At 45.8% G+C, this 22756-nt stretch overlaps 1 protein-coding gene across 1 annotated transcript in view; it reads left to right on the top strand.

Moving 5' to 3' along the window:
* Positions 1 to 22756, top strand: part of HIP1 (huntingtin interacting protein 1) — a 122984-nt gene that overhangs the window by 30773 nt on the left and 69455 nt on the right. The gene's annotated exons all lie outside the window — the stretch shown is intronic.

Raw genomic sequence — 22756 nt, 5'->3', positions numbered from 1 at the left:
TGATTTCGGCTCAGGTCGTGATCTCACAATTTGTGGGGTCGAGCCCTGAGTCGGGCTCTGAGTTGGTGGTGCGGAGCCTGCTTGGGATTCCCTCTCTCCTTTCTCTCTACCCCTCCTCTGCCCCCACATGCATGCACTTTCTCTCTCAAAGTGAATAAACTAAAAAAAAAAAAAAAGAAGAAGAAAGAAAGTAAGAAAAGAAAATAGAGTTCCAGAAAGAGAAATAGAGGGCAACAGAAGTGAGAGAGCCTGGAAGAAGTTGTACGGGAGCGTATCTGCAGACCACAAGTAACCAGCCCAACAAATGATAAAAGTCACACTAAGGTGGGTTAATGAGGGGATTCTGCAGTTGTCCAGAGAGGAGCACCCAGGCACAGGCACAGGATGGGAATTGGAGGATATCAAACTTTCCAAGAGCGACTCTGGACGCTAGGTGTTGTATGCCCGCGGCATCCTGGAGGAAAATGATTTTCCGCGTAGTATTTCATACCCAAGTATGAAAGCAGAACACAGATCTTTCCAGAGAACCAAGGATGCAAGAAAAGGCATCTCCGTGATTCTTTTTTCTGGGAGGTGCACTTCAGCAGGACGAGAGGTAGAAGACAGCACGAGGTGCAGGAGAGTGGATCCTGTGCAAGGAGGCAGCAGAGGGTACCGAGGGCTGCCTCCCCGAAACACCGGCGCCCCACAGATTATCTCCTGCAGCAGAGTATTTGGGAGAGAAGTTCAGAACGTGTCTGTAGAAAGTTATGCATAAAATAGCAAAGGAATTTTTACTTAAGGAAAGTTAAAAAAAAAATTGGAACAAGAATGGAAATGTAGTCCTTCCCCACCTATCTCTGTGCAGAACATTTATACAGTCATAATTTTGAAACACTGATTACTTAACGGAAATATTTGTATGACCATTGAGAAGATGAAGAAGTTGAGATAGTTGGATATCTAAGGGAATTTTGTCTTATCTATCATAATAGGAAGTCATTAGGAAACATTTAAAATAATAAATTAGGTCGTGTACACATAATAATTGGAAATAGCAAGTGTATTACTACCTACTAGAGGCGGAAGGAAGAGGTGAAAAACAAGGCTGCTTTTGGGAAGTAGACTTGGAAGAGTGGAGGGGGGAATAAGGAACTTCTGGTTGTTTATTAGAAGCTGTCCTTACCACTTTGTTTTTTTTTTTTTTTTTGAATTTTCGCTTCAGAAGCAATTAACCATTAACTATTTTAAAGTATAAATTTCCGTGGCATTAAGTACAGTCACAGGGTTGTGCAACCACTATCTGTATCTAGTTCCAAGATATTTTCATGCTCCCCCACAAAGGAAACCCATTAAGTAGTTACATTCTTGTCTCCTTGCCCCCACCCCCGGCTCCTGGCAACCACCACTCTGCTTTCTGTCTCTAGGAATTCATCTGTTTTGGAAGTTCTGTACGATCCTGCAATATGCAACCTTTGTGTTGGCTTCTTTTGCTCAGCGTCATGTTTTCGACGTACTTACGTCTATGATGTAGCGTGTTATCAGTGCTTCCTCGTTCCTTTTTATGGCTGAATAATGTTCCACTGGTGACAACACCACCTTTGTGTACCCATTCATTGACCAAAGGACATTTGGGTTATTTCTACTTTTTGGCTGTTGTGAATAGTGATGCTATGAACATTTGTGTTCAGGTATTTGTTTGAATACATATTTTCAGTTATTTGGGTAGATACCTAGGAGTACAATTTTTGGGTCATATGGTAATTATGTTTAACCTTTTGAGGAATTTCCAAACTATTTTCCACTGTGGCTGCACCATTTTCTGTTCCCACCAGCAACGTACAAGAGTTCTAATTCCTCTACAACCTTACCAGCACCTGTTATTTCTTCCTTCCTTCCTTCCTTCCTTCCTTCCTTCCTTCCTACCTCCATCCCTCCCTCCCTCCCTCCCTCCCTCCCCCCTCCCTCTCTTTTTCTCTCTTTCTTTCTTATCAAGTATACCCAGACTAGTGGATGTGAAATAGTACCTCATCGTGGTTTTGGTTGTCATTTCCCTAATGAGTAACAATGTTCAGTATCTTTTCACCTGCTTATTAGCAATTTGTAGATTTTCTCTAGAGAAATGTTTATTTATTCCTTTACTTATTTTTTTAATTGGATTGTTTTTCTTTTTGTTGCTGAGTTGTAGGAGTTCTTATATACTCAGGATTCTAGCCTCTGATCAGACACATGATTTGTGAACATTCTCTCCCATTCTATGGGTTGGCTTTCACTTTCTTGATGGTGTTATCACTTGATTTTTGAAACTATATTCATGTATGGTTTTGATGGTCTTTATTAAAAATTTAATTAGTAAAAGGATAAAAATCATAGCTATTATCAAAAAGGAAATGTTTTTTTATTTTTTATTTTTTAATTTTTATTTTATTTTTTTTATCTTTTTTTTTAAACATTATTCATTTTTGAGAGATGAGACAGAGACAGACAGAGTGTGAGTGGGGGAGGGGCAGAGAGAGAGAGAGAGAGAGAGACAGACAGACAGACAGACAGAATCTGAAGCAGGCTCCAGGCTCTAAAGCTGTCAGCACAGAGCCCAACGTGGGGCCTGAACTCACGGATGGTGAGATCATGACCTGAGTTGAAGTCGGACACTCAACCGACTGAGCCACCCAGGCACCCCGGAAATATGTTTTTTAAAGGGGTAGAGTAAATATTTTTGTATATAAACAATTTACACGAACCTCTAAGACTCCCCCAACAGATAACTGAACAGGAATAAATGACCCGCAAAGGAAGAAAACAGTTCATAAACACAAGAAAAAACTATTAAGTAAGGAATACAAAATAACCAAATAAGATACTCAACATTTTTTCTAGTGACAACACTGAGTAATATTAGGATGTACAAGATAGACACTCCTCTGATAAAGAAAGTACAAATCGGCGTGACCTTTTGGAAAGCAGTTTGGTGCAACATGTCAAGAATCTTATTTGTTACTCTTTGACCTAGTAACTCAACTTCTAAGAATCTGTCCTAGGAAAAAGAATTTGAAATATATAAAATACTGTATAAACAAAGATGTTTATCACAGTGTTATTTAATAGTGAAAAACTATGAACAACTTATGCGTTCAGTAGGAGGTGGGGTGAGTAATTTCTGGTACATCCAGTGCTTTGAAAAATGCCTAGTACATGGGCATAAAATAAGTAGTTGTTGAATAAATGAATATATTCACAGGTAGGAATGTTATACAGTCATGTAAATTATATTTATATATTTTTAACAAGTGAAATTCTTAAACTTCAAGGGGAACATGACATTTTAAAAGTTTATCAGGATTATGGTTCTAACCACCTGTTTTTTGTTTTTGTTTTTTTTAGATTTTTATTTTTTGTTAAAAATAAAGATTCAGGCGAGCCTGGGTGGCTCAGTCGGGTAAGCGTCCAACTCTTGATTTCAGCTCAGGTCATGATCTTACAGTTGGTGGGTTGAGCCCCGCATTGGGCTCCGCACCGTCAGCACAGATTCTTGGGACTCTGCTGGGATTTTGCTTGGGATTTTCTGTCTCCCTCTCTCTCTGGCCCCTACCCTGATTGCATGTGCCACATGCTCTCTCTCTAAAAAATAAATAAACAATAATAATAATAAAATAAAGGTCAAACAAAGCATATTAATATAAAATGGAAATAAAAGGAAATAAAAATGTTACCTCCGGGTGATGGAATATTAATAATCAAAAATATACCATTCACGGGGCGCCTGGTGGCGCAGTCGGTTAAGCGTCCGACTTCAGCCAGGTCACGATCCGCGGTCCGGGAGTTCGAGCCCCGCGTCAGGCTCTGGGCTGATGGCTCAGAGCCTGGAGCCTGTTTCCGATTCTGTGTCTCCCTCTCTCTCTGCCCCTCCCCGTTCATGCTCTGTCTCTCTCTGTCCCAAAAATAAATAAACGTTGAAAAAAAATTTAAAAAAAAAAAAATATACCATTCACTTAACTCCTGCACAGTTATCCAGCCTATCTCAGCTTAGATAGTTTCCCCAGGACCTCATCACCTGGGCAGCAGGAATGATCAGAAGGTGAAGGCTATGCCTCCTCCTGTGCCCTCCTTCCCCCATTGGATATTTCATTAAAGACTTCAGCCTTCATTAGAGCTGGGGCATCTGAGTCTTGGCTGGGTATCCTGGGAAATGCAAAATGTACGAAATTCATTCTCAGCCACTCTCTAGCACCTGTTTTGCACCAGGGACCAAGGACACAAAGTTCAAGGAGCCCCTCACCCCAGGAACTTCACATTTAAGATCAAATAAAACCTAGGGGCGCCTGGGTGTCTCTGTCAGTTGAGCTTCTGACTTCCGCTCAGGTCGTGATCTCACGGTTTGTGGGTTCGAGGCCCACGTTGGGCTCCACACTGTCATTGCACAGCCTGCTTGGGGTTCTTGCTCTCTCCTCTCTCTGATCCTCCCCGACTCATGCTTTTTCTCTGTCTCAGGATAAATAAACTAAAAAAAAAAAAAAAAAAAAAAAAAATCAAATAAAACCTAAAACCCATCAGGACCCCAAACCATCTTCTGTACACGCGTTGCAAAGGATGATGTAATTTTCAGGTTTCCTGATGGCGCTGTCGGGGCAAGTGTCTCAACCCGCTCAGTTGACGTGTCTCTACCAGGCCTAGGATACCTGAGTGCTCATTCTGTTGCCAGCTCTCACTCTGTTCTTGTGGTTTGTGGCGTGGGCTCCTCGTGGAAACACAGACACGGACGTTGAACATACTCCAAGGAGACTGACTGCCCCCAAGTGCCAGGGCACAGCTAAAACTTTTATTTATGTTACACATTCATACATGTAGGTGTATACATTTATTGATATATATATGTATATATACATGTATAAATAAGTTTCTGTGAGTTGATACTGCCTTTATACAAAATAAAATTGGGGCGCCTGGGTGGCTCAGTCGGTTAAGCTTCCAATTTCAGCTCAGGTCATGATCTTGCAGTTCGTGAGTTCAAGCCCCATGTTGGGCTCTGTACTGACAGCTCAGAGCCTGGAGCCTGCTTCGGATTCTGTGTCTCCCTCTCTCTCTGCCCCTCCCCTGCTTGCATTGTTTCTCTCTTTCTCTCTCTCTCAAAATAAATAAACATTGAACATTTTTCTTTTTTTTTTTAATTTCTTTTTTAATGTGTATTTATTTCTGAGACAGAGAGAGACAGAGCGTGAGTGGGAGAGGGGCAGAGAGAGAGGGAGACACAGAATCCGAAGCAGGCTCCAGGCTCCGAGCTGTCAGCACAGAGCCCGACGCGGGGCTCGAACTCACAGACCACGAGATCATGACCTGAGCCAAAGCCGGACGCTCAACCGACTGAGCCACCCAGGCACCCCTGAAAATTTTTCAAAAAAGCAATAAAAATAAAATTAAAACTAAAAAAGTAGATTTCTGCTTTGCGTTTCCCTTTAGGCATTCGCTCTGCTTGTTTGCTTTATTGTCTTGCTGTCTGGGTCGCCTGTGGGCTGTCCAGGAGGCTCTGCAGAGGAGGACAGGGATCTGGGCATGGCCGTAGTGTGGAGCTGAGCCAGAGGGCCTCAGAGAAAATGAAGGGGCCTTGAAGAGAGCCCCTGGTCACCTGGAGGCACTTTGTGACTCAAGCTGGGGACACCAGGCGCCGCGGGGCTACTCTCTGCTCCTGGCTCCTGAGGAGGCTCCAGTGATTTGAAGATTGCAATTAGAAGCCAGGGCGGGGAGGCCCGTGATGAGCCACCTCCCACCCGCTGCTGTGGTACAGCTGTCCCCGGGAGAGGACCAAAGGCTGCCCGTGGAGGGAGGGAGGCAGGCAGCTGCTGGCGGCAGGCACGGGGCCAGGCCTGGGAGCACCAGGCGGAGGAATCGCGCGGAGGGCCTGACAGGTGGAGCTTTGTGTCCCGGGTGTCCTCATCCGGAGGGGTGGCCGAGCAGATCTCCCCTTAACCCAGCTCCCTCTCATCCGGCCGCACTTGGCTGCCTTCCAGGGACTCGCTCCTGCAGGATCTGTGCTGAGAGCCCCTCCGCCGCCTGCGCCCGCAGATGCAGCACCATGCGAACCCCGCATTCCCCGAGGGCCCCTCAGCCTTGACCACTCACGGTGAGGCTGAGGGCCTTTGGTTTCTGTGGTTGTGGGGGGGGGGGGGTAGTCTCGCTTTCTGATCACAGAAAGTTCCACCAGCTCCTGCCCTGCCTAAGGGAAGGAAGCACTGGCAGATCTGCAGACAGCACCTGCCCGGCTTGTGGCACACAGTGGGGTGCCAGCAGTGTGGACAGGCACGGTGGTGCGTCCAGGGTGCAGGAAAGACCCCAGCTCTGCCCCCAGTTTCGTGGAGGAGAGAGAGTCAACAGCCAGAGTGAGTGTACTAGCCAAGGTGTGAAAGGATGCTCTAGGGGCTCTGGGAAGGAAGGAGAGGACTCTTTCTAGGTGGGGAAGATAAGCTTACAGAGGAGGTAACGCATGAGCTATGCCTTGGAGTTTACAGCAGAAGAGGACAGAAAGGGAAACAAATTCATTGAAGAAACATCACAGGGAAAGCCCCGGAGGAGTGAAAGAAAGTAGAGTTTTGGGAACAGCCAGTGTTTGAGGATATGGGGTGAGAAGGGTGTAAGGCGCAGGGGAAATGAGGCTGGGAAGGCAGTGGGGCCCAGACCGTGGCCCTACCGGATGCAAGCCTGGACCCTCTCTGCACTGCCTCACTCCAGGCCTCAGTACCTTCCAGGGCCTTCGTAAATCTCAAGTGAGTAATGAAGGCTGATGTTTGTCTCTTGGAGCTCATTTAAATCCTTCAGCCTCACTGCCAAAGTCCTTGAATTAGAATGCCCCATCCCAGCCACCATGCCCTTGCCTGACCAGCAGAGCAGGAATGGATTAGCAGCAAAATCCCTCTAGGGCAGCAGGCTGGGACACATTTAGCAAGGAGGAGGTGGGGGCACGGTCAGAATAGTTTGCTGCTGTTTGTAAGTTTCGTAGCAGGCGTGTTTTGAGTGTGTGTGTGTGTCTATAGCCACGTGTATCTATCAGTGCTTCCTTAAGCCTTCCAAGGTCAGAGGTCTGCGTAAAACTCTTACCTCCTGGGAAATAGGAATTTCAGTTCCCTCTGGGCGACAGGGTTTTGGTGTTTTTTTAATGATTATTTATTTTTCAGAGAGAGAGAGAGAAAGAGAGAACAAGCGGGGGAGGGACAGAGAGAGAAGGGGACAGAGAATCCAAAGCAGGCTCCAGGCTCTGAGCTGTCAGCACAGAGCCAGACACGGGGCTCAAACTCATGAACTGAGAAGATCATGACCTGAGCTAAAGTCAGACGCTCAACCTGCTGAGCCACCCAGGTGCCCCTACAGTTCTTTTTTTCTTTCTTTTCCTTTTTTTGTCTGTAAAATGAGGATCTTGGCCTAGAGAGCCTTCAAACCTTTTAAATTTACTAATTTGACAGGCATTTGTTAGTCGTTCTTCATGAGAGCAGACATTGTGCCAACCCAAGTGGTACATTTGGTGGGTGGACAAGACAGGACCGGGTGTCCCCTTCATGCATCTGGTGGTGGTAGACAGATGTTTAACACGTGATGACAGGTATGATGTGGCATAGAGAAGAGCAGGTGCTATGGGGTGAATAATAGAACCACCCTAATCTGGGGATGGCAAGCAGAGAGGTTCAAGTCAACATCTGAATTAGCTGGGAAGGAAGATCAGACAGAGGGTGCAAAAGCCAGAAGGTGGAGAAATGCTTTCATTCCAGGAAGGGTGTGGAGTGTCTACAGGGTGGATAAGGAAGAGATAAAGGGCTTCAGGTAGGGCTGAAGAGACAGGGCAGACACACAAGGCCCTGAGAGTGTTCTGTTTTATCCAAAGGACAGTGGAGAACCTTCAAAGGGTTTGAGGCAGAGGAATCTCATGATTGCATCTGCGCACAGTTGCAACCTCACAAGTATTTGAATGAGGGCAGCAGAACAGGTGAAAGGGAGGCCTCATTGGGAAGAATGAGATGGGGGAGGAAGGAGACAGTTAGGATGAGGAAAGTGGATGGAGGCCTCCACAGGGATGGAGAAAAGTGGACGGGGGGCACTTAAAAGACCAAGTTGCCAGCACTTGGTCATTGGTGAGATATGAGAGGAAGCATAGTCAAGGATTAATCTTAGGATTCTGGCTCTGGCCATGATGACACCATGATGGTGTTATCAGATTGTGGGGATGGTCAGGGATGGATTTGGGATATGCTGAATCTGAGGTCACTGTGGACATTGCTAAGCAGATCCAGAGGTCAGAGAGATGGAAATTCTGTTAGCTTCTGGGTGGTAATTAGAGGCATGGGGGTGGGGGAAACCACCGAAGAAGAGAGTGCAGAGGGCCAAGAGGTTATGTCTGTCTTGAGGACCCCAACATTTAACACCCAGGTCAAGAAGAAGCCAGCCAGGGAAAGGAAAATGGAGAGAGAAAGGAGGGAAACCAGGAAAGTTTGGTGCCATGGAGGCCAAGGGCAGATTGTTTCATGGAGGTCAGAGTGCCGAGCCATGGAAAACACTATGACCAGCTGTAGTTAGGGGGAGCTGGAAAAACAAAATGTGTTCTTTGGATTTTACAAATGGAGCTTTATTGTTGATCTAGCAAGAGCTAGAGGAATTCGTGTGAAATGAAGACAGTCAGTGAAAGACAGGTCTTTCAAGACTTTTGACTTAGAAAGGGAGGAGTGGGCTAGAGTTGGAGGGGTGTGTCCGGTTGACGAGGGATATTTTTTTAAGTTGGGGAACTTTGTCTAAAAGCAGATGGAAATAAACTGAATGGTTGAACGTACAGGACACAGTGGGTGTAGCAGCTGGGTTCAATCAGAGAAGCAGAACCACTTGGGTTATAAGGGATGTATTATAAAGATTTGACCTTGCGTAGTTGTGGGGACCCATTACCCTGTCTATGTGAAGTTGTTGTCTCTGTATCTGGCGCTAGGCTTGGAAGTCCACGGCGGGGGGGGGGGGGGCAGTTGGGAAGGGTAGAGGGATGTGAAGTCGGTGGGGAAGAAGAAAAAGCAGGAACCTTAGAGGTTGACCTGGAACCCACCAGGAGGGACCAGAACTGTGCTGACTTCTCACTGACTCCATTCTTCCGACTGTGATAATAAAGGTGTCACGCAAAGTAGGGCTGTTCTTTGTCACAGAGCTAAGTATGCCACTGGCCCAGGAGTTGGAAAAGCTAGAGCTAAGGGAGCTGCGGGCCTGCCTGCTCCTCCATGCCAACCAGTTGACCCAGCGGACAAGTGGCCGTGTGCATCTCTGCAATCGTGCCTGGTGCTTACACCAGCTTCCTGAGCACAGAGGAGCATGGCCCGCTCCTTCATGGTTGCCTTCCAAATCTTGGGCAAAGTACCCCGTGATAATTTGGAACTACACCAGGATGGGAATTCTGGAAAGCACCTGACAGAGTACAGATCCATCTTAGAGGACTTTAAGATGTTTAAAGATGTTTGTCTGTCTGTTTGTTTGTTTGTTTAGAGATAGAGAGAGAGCACACACAAGCAGGGGAGGGGCAGAGAAAGAGAGGGAGAGAGACAATCCCAAGCAGGCTCCGTGCTGTCAGCACAGAGCCTGGCGCAGGGCTCGATCCCATGACTGCGAGATCATGACCTGAGCTGAAATCAAGAGTTGGATGCTTAACTGACTGAGCCCCCCAGGTGCCCTTCCTGTGCTCCATTTTTAAGTCAGTGTTTATCAGCAGATCCAGGCACCGCTTTAGAAGCTGGGAATGGAATGTAAGTCGGAGTTCATCCTCACAGAACGTAGGTTCCAACAGGGAAATCAACCGGTAGCAAATACATACATGATATCGTGCCAGATTGTGATAAGTACTACTGAAAGAAAAGAAAAGAAGAGAAGAGAAGAGAAGAGAAGAGAAGAGAAGAGAAGAGAAGAGAAAAGAAAAGAAAAGAAAAGAAAAGAAAAGAAACATCTAGTGTTGGTGGTGGGGGTTGGATGAGAAGGAGGTTTTTTATTAGAGAGGGTGATTGGAAAACTTCTTTGATGAAGTAACTTTTAATCACAGATCATAATGAAGTGATGAAGCCAGCCAAGCAGAAATCATGGAAAGAGCTTTTCGGGCAGAGAAAAACATTATGTGCAAAGGCCCTGAGGCAGGAACAGTTTTGTTCAAGAAACTGCAAGAATGCCAGGGTAGCTGGAGCACAGGGGTGGGAGGGGAAGTTGGAGAGCTAGGCAGGAGCCAGACCATGTTGAATAGTCATCGTCTAACCTAGCTGGTGGTTCCCTTGAAGATGTCACTGGGAAGGCTTGTCCTTTTTTGACCTTACTTAAACCAACCCCAGTGCTTAAAAGCCTCTCCCCAGGGACATTTGCTAAATATTTTAACATCACAGCTGCATGAGGCAATGGATTACAGTTGGTGTGAACAATAACATAAGGCTTAAAAGGAAAGGCTGAAGAGTAGGATGTCAACTGGGGGCTTTATAGAGCTCTGATGTTCCTGTAGTCCGTGTACATGTGTTGGCTGTGTGCATGTTCAGGGAAGACTTGAGAAGGCAATAATCTCTCACCTCTGACTGACCTCGAAGCTGTGTGCAAGCAGGACGTGAAAGTCAGGGCTGAGGTATATACACTGCCTGGCTGGGTGTTGAAGGCACGCCCCAACACACAAACAGAACCCCTCAGCAAAGAGGGGGAGATTGACTGCTTCCAGGAGTTTAAGGAAATCTCTGTCTAATCATTAGCTGACCGCTAAGTTAACTGAGCAATGAAAGACTCCAGCAGTCACTCATGACCTAGAATACAGACTTTGCAGAATTAGTTCAGGAAAGTCACCAAGCAGTCACCGCATTAAGCAGCAACAGTGACAAACCCTATGAAGGGGCAGAATCTCATTTCCAGGGCTGCCACATTATATTCTTTGAAATGTCCGGTTTTTGACAAAAATTTTGAAACATACAAAGAAACCATAAGAAAATACCATGGGAGGGGGAAGCAATTGACAGAAACTGTCCCAGAAGAAGCCCAGAAGCCGGAATTACTTGACAATACTTAGATCCGCTATTTTAAATATGTACAAAGGACTAAAGGAAGTCATATCTAAATGACAGTATGGAAATGGAGTCTCACACAGAGGCAATCAATGGGGAAAGAAATTATAAAAAGATACCAAAAGAAAGTCATAAAATTGAAAAGTGTAACTCAAACCGAAGGAAAAAAAATCACTAGGAGGACGCAATAACTTATTTGTGCAGGCTGAAGAAGGAATCAGTGAGCTGGAAGGTAGATCACCTGAGATATTTGAAGAAATAATGACCCCAAACATGCCATATTGGATGAAAAAACATTCACCTCCACATACAAGAAACTCAACAAACTCCAAGTAGGGTAAATTCAAAGTGCCTCATCTGGACGCATCATAACCACAGCATCCAAAGCCAAAGACGAGGAGAGAAAGCAAGAAAAGTGATTCATCATGTACGGGGGATCCTCAATATGATAAACAGCTGATTTCCCATTCAAAAACCAAAAAACCAAAAACCAGGGAGGCCAGAAGGTGGTGGGAAGACGACCAAGAATTCTATGTTTGGTAAAAGTGTCCTTTGAAAATGAAAGAGAAATTAAGATACTCCTCAGCCTGATAAAGGGCATCTACAAAAAACCCACAGCTAACATTATACGTAATAGTGAGAGATTGAAAGTTTTCTTCCCTAAGATCAGGAACAAAATAAGGATGTCTGTTCTTCCTACTTCTATTCAGGATTGCCCTGGAGGTTCTCATGAGGGCAGTTAGGCAAGAAACAGAAATAAAAGGCATCCAGATTGGCCAAGAAGAAGTGACACTATCTCTGTTGGTTGAAGACATGATTACGTATGTGTATATGTATATCTATATCTGTATATCTAAAAATCCACCACCAACAACTATTAAACTAATAAATGAGCCAAAATGGTTGCAAGATACAAGATCACTACTTCAAAAATCAGTTGTAGTTCTAGCTGCTAGCTATGAAAAGTCCCAAAATAAAATTAAGAATGTAATTCCATTTACAGTAGAATCAAAAACAGTAAAATACTTAGGAATAGATGTAAGCAAAGATGTGCAAGACTTGTACACTGAGAACTATAAAACATTGTTGAAAGAAATTACAGAAGACCCAAGTAAAGGAGAGACATCATATGCCCACGGGTCAGAAGACCCAAATAATATTGTTAACAAGGCAATACTCCCCTAATTGATCTACAGATTCAGTACAGTCCTTACTAAAATTTCAACTGCCCTTTTGCAGAAATAGACAAGCCTAGACTAAAATTTATATGAAAATTCTAAGGACCCCAAATAGCTAAAACAATTTTGAAAAGGAACAAAGTGGGTGGAGTCAAACTTCCCAATTCCAAAACTTACTACAAGGCTACAGTAATCAAGATAGCGTGGTCCTGACATAAGGACAGACATACAGGTCAGTGTCACGGAATTGGGCTTCCAGGAAGAAATCCATATATCAACAGTCAGTTTATTTTGACTAGGGTGCCAAAACCACTCAGTGGGGAAAGAAGAGTCTATTCAACAGATGGCACCAGGACAACTGGATATCCATATACAAAAGATGAGGTTGGAGCCCTACCTCACACTGTATATAAAAATGAACTCCCAGAGGATCAAAGATGTAAATGTCAGCGCTAGCCCTATAAAACAGGAGGAAACATAGTTTTTTTTTTTTTTAAAGCCACCATGCCCTTGGCATTCCCGTCAAGGAAACTGGAACTTGTACTTTGCTGATGGGAATGTAAAATGCTAAATTCTATGATATTGAATTATATCTCTACTTAAAAAAGCCGGGGGGGGGGGTTATTATAGGGAAGGAACATAGGTGCCCAAGAGTGGGAACTGGAAGATTACTGCAGTCTAGTGAGAAGTTGATGATGCTCTAAGGTCCCAAGAGGATGATGCCTTTAAAAGGTGGGAAGGCCCAGGACAGGACTCATTTGGAGAGGCTGGCCTCAGGAGGAAGAGGGACACCTCCCAACATTCAGGCAACAGAGAAGAAGGAAGGTGTGCACAAGGGTGGCAATTTTAGAAAATTGGGTCTGTCTTTGGATTTGGGCCAGAAAAGATTATGCGTGACTGTGGGCAGAAGATGCCTGAAAGCATCCAATAGCTGTGGGCGAGCAGGGAACTTGGCCTTGGCTTCCGGGAAGATCATGGGATCCCGTAACAGGGTATGTGGGGTTGCTTGCCAGGGAAGCAGTCCTCTTGAGTTGTACCCAACCCTGAGTTTTGAATTGGAATTTGGGGAAATCTGAGATATTCATCCCATTACTATGGCTCAGTAATACCAGCTACAGATGGATTTTCACACAATGACTGTTTTATGAAATCAAAGTGACTGATTAGTCAAGAGCTGGATTGTATTTACAATTACCATTTAATTTTGAACTGGGTGTGTGCCAATGCATTGATCAAAAAAAGAGACTGAAAGGTAGAATTAATAATGATATTAAAATACCATGCTTTACTTGATTGACAGATTTTTTTTCCCCCGCAGGGTCTCACTTGGTGTCTGCGGCAACCGTGTGAAGCAAGTTTTATTATTTTCACACTCATTTTATACAAGGCAGTGGAGGCTTAGGGAGTTACTTCTCTAAGCAGCCTGAACCCAGGCCTTCTTAATCTCGCGTTCTTTCCACTATGACTCCGTGAATCAAGCAGGCTACTTTTTTGTTTATTCAAATGCTCAGGGGATATTGCCAAGGTGTCCTTTTCCAGAAAGTCTATTTTTATAGAATGTCTTTAATACTTGCCCATTCCAGTGATTATTTTGAATGACATTTTTTTTCTGTTAATAATACTAATGTTAATTATAGAAAATCTAGAAAAAAAAAATTTTTTTTTAAATCCCCACTCAGATAACTCCTGCGAACATTTAGTATTTCTTTCCAGGGTCTGCCTATAAATAATACTGCCTATAAATACACACACACACACACACACACACACACACGCAGTTAACCCTTGAACAACACAGATTCCAAATGAGCAGATTTACTTATACGTGTGGCTTTTTATGGTCCAGTACTGTAAATGCATTTTCTCTTCCTTAAGAATTTCCTTAAATTTTTTTATTAGCTTATTGATTGATTGATTGATTGATTGATTTAGAGACAGAGAGAGAGAGCAGGGGAAGGGCAGAGAGAGAGGGAGAGAGAGAGTATCCCAAGCAGGCTCCACAATCAGTGCACGGAGCCCAACTTGGCGCTCAAACCCACCAACCATGAGATCACGACCTGCGCTGAAATCAAGTCGGACGCTTAACCCATTCAGCCACCCAGGCGCCCCTCTTCCTTATGAGGTTCTTGCTAACACTTTCTTTCCTCTAGCTTACTTTATTGTAAGAACTACAGTATCTATACACATAACATACAAATATGTGATAATTGACGGTTTTTGTCATTGGTAAGGTTTCTGGTCAACAGTAGGCCATCAGCAGTTAAGTTTTTTGGGGAATCAAAAGGTATATGTGGATTTCCAATGCACGGGGGAGTTGATGCCCTTAACCCCCTCATTGTTCAGGGGTCAATTGGACTTATGTTTGTTGTTTTCTTTTACAGAATTGGGCTCATACTGTAAACAGTTTTGTGCCCTGCGTTTTCACTTAGTATGATGTTGTGGTGAAGGTTAGTTAGGCCCTGGAGCCGGAATGCAGCACCCTGTTAGCTATGTGCCCTTGTGAAGGCTGCTTGACCTTTTTGTACCTTAGTACAAAATATGGTCCATCCTGCACACTCTCCTCTGAGCCCAGGTGATCTCTGATCTTGGGGTCAGGAACTTCTCCATGTTAGAAACATATCTGCTGTGTCTCCCATTGGCCAGGGGGTCCCTGCCTTCAGTCCCCTTCCCTGTGTCCTGTTATCCCTTGCCCTGTGACTTTCTGCAACATCTACTCCAACCAGTGAACTCCCCAGAGGCAGCCGCCCGACAGCATGGTCTTCCCAAGACAGTCTGTGGCTATGCAAGCTTATCATCTAGGTGAACTTCCTGCGCTACGTCACTTAATCTGTTTTTCCTGGATGTTGTTTGTATGGGCACATATGGTCCCACCTTTTTTGTTTTGTTTTGGTTTTGTTTTGTTTGTTTGTTTCAAACTGCCATGTGGGGGAAGGCTTTTTAAAGAATGCCATAAAAGCTGTCAAGGAAAAGCTCGTCGATTTGGCTACATCAAAGTCAAAAGGGTTGGGGGGCCTGGGGGGCTCAGTCAGTTGAGCGTCCGACTTCGGCTCAGGTCATGATCTTGCAGTTCGTGAGTTTGAGTCTCGCGTCAGACTCTGTGCTGACAGCTCAGAGCCTGGAGCCTGCTTCAGATTCTCCCTCTCTCTGTGTCTCTGTCTCTGTCTCTCTCTCTCTCTGCCCCTCCCCTTCTCGTGCTCTGTCTCTCTCCCTCTCTCTCTCAAAAAGAAACATTAAAATGAAAGTTTAAAAGTTAAAAGGATTCATTCAAGAAAAGATGCCATAAACAAAGTTAAAAGACAAAAGGGCGTGCGTGTTCAGCAAGGCCTTCTACGTTGCTCTGTGATCCTCTTGTGGCCTCACACCTTTCTCAGCAGCGACTGCATTGGGAACCCCCCCGCCCCCGCCCCCCCTCCCCGTAAGATAGCGGATCACTTCCTGCGGTTCCAGGTACCCTCAGTCAACCAATCAGGAAACAGATGATCCTCCTTCTGACGTAGCATCAGAAGGTCGCAGTGCCTGAGCCATTCACCTCATTTCATCCCGTTCCGTAAGCGTCTTATCGTCTTGCATCATTACACAAACAAGGGTGAGGGGTGCCTGGATGGCTCAGTTGGTTAAGCGTCTGACTCTGGATTTCAGCTCAGGTCGTGATCTTACTATGGCCGTGGGATTGAGTGCCACGTCGTGCTCTGCACTGAGCGTGGAGCTTGCTGGGGATTCTCTCTCTCTGCCCCTCCCCTTGCTTTCTCTCTCTCTCTCTCTCTCTCTCTTCCCCCCCCCCAAATAAATAAACATTAAAAAAAAAAAAACAAGAAGGGTGAGTTCAATACAGTCAGATATTTTGGGAGAAAGAGAGACCATACCCACGTAACTTTTCTTACAGTATATTGTTACCATTGTTCAATTTTATTATTGGTTATTATTACTGTGCCTAATTTGTAAATTAAACTTGATCATAGGTGTGTGTATATAGGAAAAGACACTGTATATGGGATTTGGTACTCTCCACGGTTCCAGGCATCCACACATCCCCCGGAGGCCTTGGAATGTATAAGGTCTTGGAGTGTGGATGAGGGAAAACCACTGTATTTCAAACCTTCCTGCTCCCCAGAGCTCTACCGTCATCCCTCCTTCCTTGCTTGTCTTCTACTTCACCTAGAACGCCAAAGTCATGAGGGGCAACTGCTGTCCCCCCCCCACCCCCAGGCCTCTAAATGTATTTGAACCCGAGCCCACCTGCCCCACCTCCTGCAGTTAAAATGGAACGTATCTCTCCTCCTGTCTGAAGCTGACACCACCTCTGTGCCTGGATCCCACCCCATCTTGCCTTAGTGGGACAGTTGCCCCGTTAACTACTGAGTCAGAAAACTACAAGCCAACCTGCCTACCACTGCTCCACTCCCGCCCTGTCGAGTACTGTGTCCTGCTGCCTTTCACGCCCTCAGCCTGTCCCACCTGTGTTCTCTCCCCTCTTTCCTTCCCACGCTGCTCAGCGTCAGGCCCCAGCATTCCGTGCCTGGGCCACCGCAGCACCCTCCCCACTAGTCTGCTTTCACCCTGGCCTTTCTGGATGCTGTCCTCCGCACGGCGGTCAGCGGTGTGCCTAAAACTTGGACCTGCTCGTGTCACCTGACTGACACCCTGCACTGACCACCTGCCCCCTCCGTCAGGCAGTCTCGGCTACTATAGTTTGGGGGTAAGAGCAGCGTGTGAGGAATCTTCTGGTTGGTTAGGGATGGTCTGATCATACGGGGCCCTCTCCTCCATCAACCTCATGGCCCGTCTCTCCAGATTCACCTGCCAGCTTTCCTGCATTTGACTTTGTCCTTGTGACATCAGGCTGCCGCGTACCTACCCCTGCTTCTTCCAGAAATATGCTCATCACCCTGCTTCACCACAGTGGCCACTTCCAAAAGTCTTTCAGAACTCGGCTCAGGCATCATTGCCCCCGTGCTGACTGGTAAGTGATACCCCCCTCCTCTGGGCAATCCTAGCATCCTGCACAACCTAAGCGGTTTATTGAGCAGTGTGGTGGTCTGGCTGTGCCCCCTCCCCGGGAAGCTAGTTGGAAGTTACTTGACTGTGTAGAAGGTGGAACACATATCACCCCTTGGGGCCCAGCTTTGGGTCACAGCAGCCAATTCTGGGGCAACGGGAAATGTCCCCCTTCCTTCCTTCATAGCGCTTGCCATGATGCTGAAACTATATTAAAAGGGTCTATGACTTACCTCCCGTCTACACCATAAGCCTCTTGAGAGCAGACGCTGTGTCTTGTTCTTCCCATGGCCTGCCACATACCTGGTGCGGCTGAAAAGGAACTTGGCAAACCAATGGACCGAGCTGAGTGTTTTCTTGGTCATTGCTCCGGAACAGATGGGCATCTAGACAATTTATGAAATGTCGTTAGGGTAAGTGTAAGTTCCTGTAGTTACATCCAAGAAGCAGCAGGCCTGCAGGTGTTCGGTGGGCGGCCGTGGCTCTGCAGCAATTCATGTGGAAAAAGGGGAGGGTTTTCACTGCGGAAGCCTCAGTGTGAGTGGCCAGTGTGGCCAGGCTGCTGGGGTTGTGGTCCACCATGCCTGTGTGCCATAACCTTGCCCATTCTCACTCGTGTCTTCACTAATTTCCCCTCCCGTCCTCTTGGCCTGGAGACATGCCTTTGTGTCCCCCAGCCTTAAAACCCTCTTCCTCAGGGTGGCCCCCCCCCCGTTCTTTCCTTTTACACTCTTGAAAGCAAAGTTGGAACTCACCGCCTCCCCGTCCTCACCATCCTCCCCTCACCATCCAAAAACTCTCCTCCCACCTTTGCCTCTGGGACACCGCTCTGTCTCAGTTCTTCCTTCCTCTCCGGGGATAACTTCGCTCCATTGAAAAGATGGAGACCCTCCAACACAAGCATCTTCTGCATTTCTAATTTCCTCCACCATGACATTGACGTTGTCGGATGGGCTCCTTCCTCTCCCCGCTTCCCAGTCCCCTGATGGTGGCTCACCTCCCCCCTGTTCCCTTGAGCCCACCCAACCTCAGAGACCTAACTCAACCATCAATCTCTCTTCTGCTATGAGCCTGTGCAAGTCTTCCCTGTCCTAAAACACCCCGCTGCCTTCTGGAGATTTTTCCATCCCCTTAGGAACTTCCTGTGGCTTTGCCACCAGCCTCTTCCAAAGAGAGGGCCGCCTCCCTGCCTCCCCCATGTCCCCTGGCACCTGTCGCTCAGCCTGACTTTGGCCTGACTTACCCTGCCACAGCTGCTCCCCACATGGCACCAGAGGCCTAGCCACAGCCTTTCGTGCCTTCCCTGCCTCTCCCCTGCAGGGAGCTGCAGGATTCAGCCAGTTCCTCCCCCTTGTAAGGGGGTCCAGAGTCCCCATCTTCCCCTCCCGAATTCTGCACTTTCTTGGGTCTCTGCAGTGACTGTTCCACCCATTCTAGAAGGAGGCTCTCCCCGTGCTCTGCCTTGGTCTTCTCTCTTCTTTACACTTTCCCCATTGCCTCCAGCGAACGACGAGGCTGGGAGAGGCTGCTGACACTTTCAGGATGGGGGAGCTCTTTGTGTTGGCTTCTGTTGTTGTTGCTTTGGCAAATGGCACGAGGGATTCCTCGGGCTATGGCAAAAAGGGTTTTAGAAGGAGATCAACAAACCACATGTTGGTTTTGGTATTTTCTGGACTTGCCGCAAATATTCTCTGCCTTCGTGGTCTTGTGCTTATCATCTCGACCTATTGTGTCCTCTCCTTGCTCTCAACCTCTGTAATGCTTCTCTTACCCATCAAATATGGCGCTACGGTCATTTTACCACATACTGTAGCTTAGACACTTCACCGGTCCACTCAGGCTGTCTCGAGATCAGGACTCGGCTTATTTCACATCCCCGGGAGCAGGGAACAGAGATTCTGGCTTACAGTGCGTACCAGTAAGAGCTTCCTCAGTAGCGTCAGCCAATGGGAAGAGCATGAGTTTTCGATGGTTCTGATGCTGGCTTTGCCCTCGATCCTTGCTAGCTGAGCGACCTTGGGCACATTGCTTGCCTTTTTAAAAAATAGTTTGGCATTGATTTTATTTTTTTAATCTGTTTTTTTTATTAAGTTTTTAATTTTAATTCCAGTGTGGCTAACATCCTGTGTTTTGTTGGTTTCAGGGTGTACAATATAGTGATTTAACAATCCTGTCTATTGTTCAGTGCGCAGCCTGAGAAGTGTGCTCTCGAGTCTCCTCTTCACCTGTTTCACCCATTCCCCACCCACGTCCCTTTTGGCAGCCGTCAGTTTGTTCTCTGTAGTTAAGAGTCTGTTTCTTGGTTTCTCTCACCCTCTCTCTCGCCTTTTTTCTTTTGCTCATTTGTTTTGTTTCTTAAATTCCACACAAGTGAAATCATGCTTGTATTTGTCTTTCTCTGACAGACTTATTTCACTCAGCATTATACTCTCCAGCTCCATCCATGTCATTGCAAATGGAAAGATTTCCTTCCCTTTTATGGCTGAATAATATTCCATTATACATATACATATACATACACATATACATATACATATATATATGTGTGTGTGTGTGTGTGTGTGTGTGTGTGTGTATCACATCTTTATCCGTTCATCCACCAATGGGCACTTGGGCTGCTTCCATTGGTTGGCTATTGTAAATGATGCTGCCATAAACATAGGGGTGCCCGTATCCCTTTGAATTAGTGCTTCTGTATTTCCCCAGGTAGATACCAGTGGGACAATTGCTGGATCATAGGGTAGTTCTATTTTTAAGTCTTTGAGGAACCTCCATGCCATCTTCCACAATGGCTGCACCAGTTTGCATTCTCACCAACAGTGCACGAGGGTCCCTTTTTCTCCACATCCTCGCCAACACCTGTTGTTTCTTGTATTTTTTTTATTTTAGCCATTGTGACAGGTGTGAGGTGATGTGTCGCTGTGGTTTTGATTTGTATTCCCTTGATGATAAGTGATGTTGAGCATCTTTTCATGTATCTGTTGGCCAACTGGATGTCTTCTTTGGAGAAATGTCTGTTCATGTCTTCTGCCCATTTTTTTAGTTGGATGATTTGGTTTTTGGGTGTTGACATTGCTTACATTAAAATTTTTTTTTTTTTACTATTGATGTATAGTTGACATACAATGTCACATTAGTTTCAGGTATACAACATAGTGGTTGGACAGTTTTATACACCCGTGCTCACCACGAGTGTAGTCACCATACATTATGACAGTGTTATTGACTATGTTCTCTATGCTGTACTATTTATCTCCATGACTTATTTATTTTTATAATTGGAAGTTCGCACCTCTTAATCTCCTTTGCTTATCTGTCTCATCCCCCAACCCACCTCCCCTCTGGCAACCACCAGTTTCTTCTCTTTATTTAAGGGTCTGGTTTTGCTCATTTGTTTTCTTTTTTAGACTCCACATACCAGTGAAATCATATGGCATTCGTCTTTCTCTGTTTGACTTATTTCACTTAGCATTCTACCTTCTAGGTCCATCCATGTTGTCACAAATGGCAAGATTTCATTCTTTCTTTGTGTGGCTGAGTAGCATTGCCTTTCTTTTTTTTTTTATATATAAATTTTTTTAAACGTTTATTCATTTTTTGATAGAGACAGAGCGTGAGTGGGGGAGGGGCAGAGAGAGAGAGGGAGACACAGAATCGGAAGCAGGCTCCAGGCTCTGAGCTGTCAGCACAGAGCCTGACGCGGGGCTCGAACTCACGGACCGCGAGATCATGACCTGAGCCGAAGTCGGACACCCAACCGACTGAGCCATCCAGGTGCCCCAACATTGCCTACCTTTCTAATTACAGTGATTGTGGGGATGAAATGTGATAGTGGGTGCTCAGAAGATGCGGATCCCTTTCCCTTCTCAGATGGGAAGGGGCCAGAAGAAGTGGAAAGGGTTGGGCACTAGTGGGTGGGGACACTAGGACACCCAGTGAGACCAAAGCCAAACATTTTTTGTAGACCTGAGGATTTGGGGGGAAGCCATTTGCAAAACTGCTGTGGTTTGTCATAACACAGTATCCCCTGTGAGTGATTTACGGTTTCAACCCTGGGATTGGCCAGAAGTAGGAGGTCACAGAATGACCTAAAGCGGCACGTGAGGACATGTTGATGATGCGTGATGTGCCTCTGCCTGTAGACAACTAGCCAGTCATTGGAATATTACTGCACTTGGTATGACCCCTTTGACCTTCACACTGTCCTGCCTTAGCTTACTTTCCTGCTCTTTTTTATAGGGCTTTTCCCTGCCTCCTTCCCTCCCTTGACCCCCTTCTACATGCACGAATAACACTAATACTCCAACCCTGCTATCCTCTTTCTGACTTCCTTTCCCTCAGAGTTAGCTGCAGGGGTAGGACATTCTAGGCCCTCATCCCAAGTCTGGCAGCTCTTCAGATGGATTCACACAAAGTCGTCCTGGAGCCCGGCAGGTGTGTATTCCACAGCAGAATCCTTTGAAAATGAAGCCAGCCAGCAAATCCATTTGGAGTGATCCGAGGGGGTGGGGTTTTCTTTCTCTTTTTCTTTGAGATTTTTCTATAAGCATGTTTCTTTCTTTTTTTTTTTTAAGTTTATTTATTTATTTTGAGAGAGAGAGGGTAGGGGAGGGGCAGAGAGAGGGGGAAAGAGAGAATCCCAAGCAGACTCTGAAGTCTCAGAACGGATTCCCACATGGGGCTCAATCTCATGAACCGTGGACCTGAGCCAAAACCAAGAATCAGGTGCTTAACTGACTAAGCCACCCAGGAGCCCCCTTCTGCAAGGCTTTTTAGATCAATGCCATTCTTTTTAACAACAGTGTAGTATTTTTTTTTAACATATTCTTTTTCTTTAAATTTTTTTTAATGTTTATTTATTTTTGAGAGACAGAGTGCGAGTTGGGCAGGGGCAGAGAGAGAGGGAGACACAGAATCCGAAGCAGGCTCCAGGCTCTGAGCCATCAGCACAGAGCCTGATGCGGGGCGTGAACCCACAAACCGTGAGATTGTGACCTGAGCCGAGGTCAGACGTTTAACCGACTGAGCCACCCACGCGCCCCAGCATAGTATTTTTTATAATTAAAATACCCTAGTTTGTTTCCTCTTTCTGCTGTGGTGGGAACATTTGCGTTGTTTTCGCTTTCTCCTTAGGAACGATGCTCTGGCAAATGCCCTTGAAAATGGCTCATGGGAGCATTTCTCTGGGATAGATGTCCAGTGGTTAGAGGATATGTGTATTTATGGGTACTCAAAATTATATTAGATCCTGCCAGACCATCCAGTTCAAAGACCATACCGCCACAGGAAAAATGTTTTCCTCTTTGGTGCCATCATTCTATATCTCGCCCGAGAAGAGCTTCTCATTGCCTAAGTTAGAACAGCTTTTTCTGTATTTTTTTTCTAAGTTTGTAGTTTCTTTTTTTTCACTTTTGGTTCTCCAACCCCCTCCCCCGCCCGGTTGAGAACCCTTTCCGTTGTGCTGAGACCCCCTGCATTATCTGCTTTGTTTTCCAACCTACTGTTCTATTTCACTGATCTGTGGGTCTACTCCTGTGCTACTGCTATTGTGGTTTGCGTGTGTGTGTGTGTGTG

Source organism: Lynx canadensis, chromosome E3 (assembly GCF_007474595.2).
Source record: "Lynx canadensis isolate LIC74 chromosome E3, mLynCan4.pri.v2, whole genome shotgun sequence".
Lineage (NCBI taxonomy): Eukaryota > Metazoa > Chordata > Mammalia > Carnivora > Felidae > Lynx > Lynx canadensis.
This window is presented reverse-complemented; position numbering and strand designations above follow the sequence as displayed.